Genomic DNA, 3,204 nt, shown 5'->3' with positions numbered 1-3,204 from the left:
AGTTCATAGCCGAGCCCCCGAGACGGCTTTTGTTTCTGCCACGCCCACTCCGTACAAGTCAGCTGATGTCGGAAGAAGGGAAGGGGGTGTGACCGTGTGGAGAGAGGTCACGAGAGTGGAGGGAGATTAACCCAGTAACTGCCGGCGCCGGGTATTATGTACGAAGTAAACTGCGCCTCAAAACAACTTTATTTCCCTATTAGAAACGAATATTTTCTATTAATCCTTACAGGTCACGTGTTTGTTTCTGTTTTTTTGTTCCAAAAGTCAGCCCTTTTTCTATTGTTCCGTTGATAGAACCATACAACAAAATGTTCTGTTTAGTGGCGCCATTTAGTATCCCGTGGAAGGTGGGGAAAAAAAGAAAAACATTTTCTCACAGGGTTTCATCCAGGCAGTACCGCTCACTCGTTCTCTGGGTTGGTATGATCACAGAGATACCAGATGTATATCGTTTATTATTAAAAAAAATTGCAAGAATAATTTCTTGTAATCCCCATATTTTGACACTCTTGGGTACATTCAGACAAATGTATGCTCTCCCCGGCCGTAGACATGTCCTATAGTTCTCCGCGCACAGTCACGGCACGGTGAGGCAACATGTGTCAGCAGGTGTAATAGAGAAAAGGGGTTTAGTTTAAATTTTTACCATATTTATTTAATATCTTTTTACTTTTTTCTACTTTTTTTTAGGCCTCCTACGGTGTTTGAACCCTATGCTCTTGCAAACAAGGCCCTCACTCCAATTGTTGCATATAACCAGGGTCAGCTCCAGGCTTCACTAGGCCCCTGGGCGACAGAGCCTCAGTGGGCCCCTTTGGGTGAAGACACACATGGCGTTTTTGGGCCGTTTTTACTAAGTGCGTTTTCAGATCGTTAAAAACGCATGCGTTAAAAAACGCATCCGTTTTTTAAAAACGCATGCGTTTTTTGAAAACGCAGGCGTTTTTGTCCGTTTTTCATTGCGCAATTTCGGAAAAACGGACAAAAACGTATGCGTTTTCAAAAAACGCATGCGTTTTTAAAAAACGGATGCGTTTTTTAACGCATGCGTTTTTAACGATCTGAAAACGCACTTAGTAAAAACGGCCCAAAAACGCCATGTGTGTCTTCACCCTTTGCAGTGAACTCACGTGGCAGCATTAAAAATTCTGAAACTAAAAGTCTCCTGTTCCCTAAAATATTCCCTAGTTTATCATCCCAAACAGCCCCCTCATGGTTATTTTGTATACAGTCCCCTCATGGTTATTTTATATAAGCCCCCTTCGCCCCGTATGGATTCATTAGATGCAGCCCCCTCAGCTCCATGGATTCCTTATATACAGCCTTATGTGCCCCCCCCCCCCCAGCAGCTCTGGGCCCCGGCAATTGGCCAGGCATGCCCAGTGCTGGCACCAGCCCTGCATATCACTATGTTTCTTCTCTGCAATATCTTATTCGTATATGTCCCCAATGATTTATAAAGCGCTACGGAATATGATGGTGCTATATAAATAAACATTATTATTATTGTGTTTGATAGGTCATACAATATACTGGAATACTACAGTTCATGAGGAAATCATTGCCAACAAACCACAGTTAAAGGGGTTATCCAGGTTTAAGAAATAACTTAGGGACGAGCTGGGGGGGGGGGGGGGGTATTTAATAGTAATAAATGTGTGCTTACCTCCTCTGTCGCTGCTAATGTCCTGCGCGGTCTGTCTGATCACACAGAATCCACACACAGGGAGCTTCCGGACGGCGAGGTGACCGGCCACGCCCATCCGTCCCTATCTCTCAGCATTGTAGGGCGCTAAGAGATGGTGTCAGATGGGAGCTTCTGGCCGGCCGGAAGGTCCCTGTGCACCCCTGTAAACAAACAGGGGCACAGATCAGACAAACCGCAACGCAGGACATCAGCAGCGCCGGAGGAAGTAAGCACACAATAATTTTTTTAAATAGCCCACCCCAGCCCTAAATTATTAATTAAACTCGGATAATGCCTTTGAAGGAAATCTACCATCAGCTTTTCTGCGTCCTACCAAGAGGTTCCTGAGGAACTATGCTCCTCAGGACTTGTTTTATTATATCTGTATACACCGCAATTGCTCTCGTTATGTAGACGGACCACCCCAAATTTATTAGCATAACTTTTATAACTCTATATTCCCGCAATCACAGCGTATAGAGTTAGAATCAAACAAGTCTTGAGGAACTTCTTAAAACTGATGGTAGATGTCCTCTAAATTACATAACCTACCTGGCTTGTTGGCACACCATAATTATGCCCTTACATAGTATATGGTTTAGAATGGAATAGTCTATCCAGACATTAGGGATTATAACTTTAAAAATTTTTGTTTAAAAAACTTTATAAAATTTGAACCAATATGTAGGACAATATGCTGGCACTAATGGTAGTCACTTGTGTGACTATACTAGAGTAGCACACAGATTTTGATCATTTTAGCTTTATAAGATGTCTGACATTGGTAATAGTTGAAGTTAGCAGGCACTGCTCATTTGTGGCCACTATTTTGGAGGGAAATGTTAAAGCAGTGTTATTGGGTCACTGTTTGTTTTTGGCTACCACAGTTGACATTTTCTTGTTTTATTCTCGACCTACAGACATCTCATCAAAGTGGTAGAAACTCATTAGAGAGTCATATAGTGTTGTCCCCTCACTTTGTCATTACAATGTGCTTTGGTGTATTGACTGATATATGTACAATTGCAACAACAACCCAAGTTAAGGAATATTTAAAGTGTCAATAAATACACTTTAATGTTAAGAGCCTTTTAGGTGTGAGATTATGGATAGGAGAATACAATGGCAAGTACCATATATATATATATGGTCTTAGTCTGTGCACTACTAGTGCGCACGGACCTGGCGCTGCCAGCAGGCAGGGAACAAGAAGAAGACCTGCGAGGGGGCGTCGGAAAGGTGAGTACAGGTGGTCCCCTACTTACAGACGACCCCTAGTTACAAACGGACCTCTGGATGTTGGTAATTTATTGTACTTAAGTCCTTGGCTACAGTAAACAGCTATAACAGTTATCACAGGTGTCTGTATTGAAGCTTTATTGTTAATCCTGGTTCTTTTGACAATCCAACATTTTTAAAATCCAATTTTCACAGAGACCAAAAAAAATTTGGCTGGGGTTACAATTATAAAATATACAGTTCCAACTTACATACAAATTCAACTTAAGAACAAA

Source organism: Engystomops pustulosus, chromosome 7 (genome assembly GCF_040894005.1).
Source record: "Engystomops pustulosus chromosome 7, aEngPut4.maternal, whole genome shotgun sequence".
Classification (NCBI taxonomy): Eukaryota; Metazoa; Chordata; class Amphibia; order Anura; family Leptodactylidae; genus Engystomops; species Engystomops pustulosus.
Note: the sequence above shows the minus strand (reverse complement) of the source record.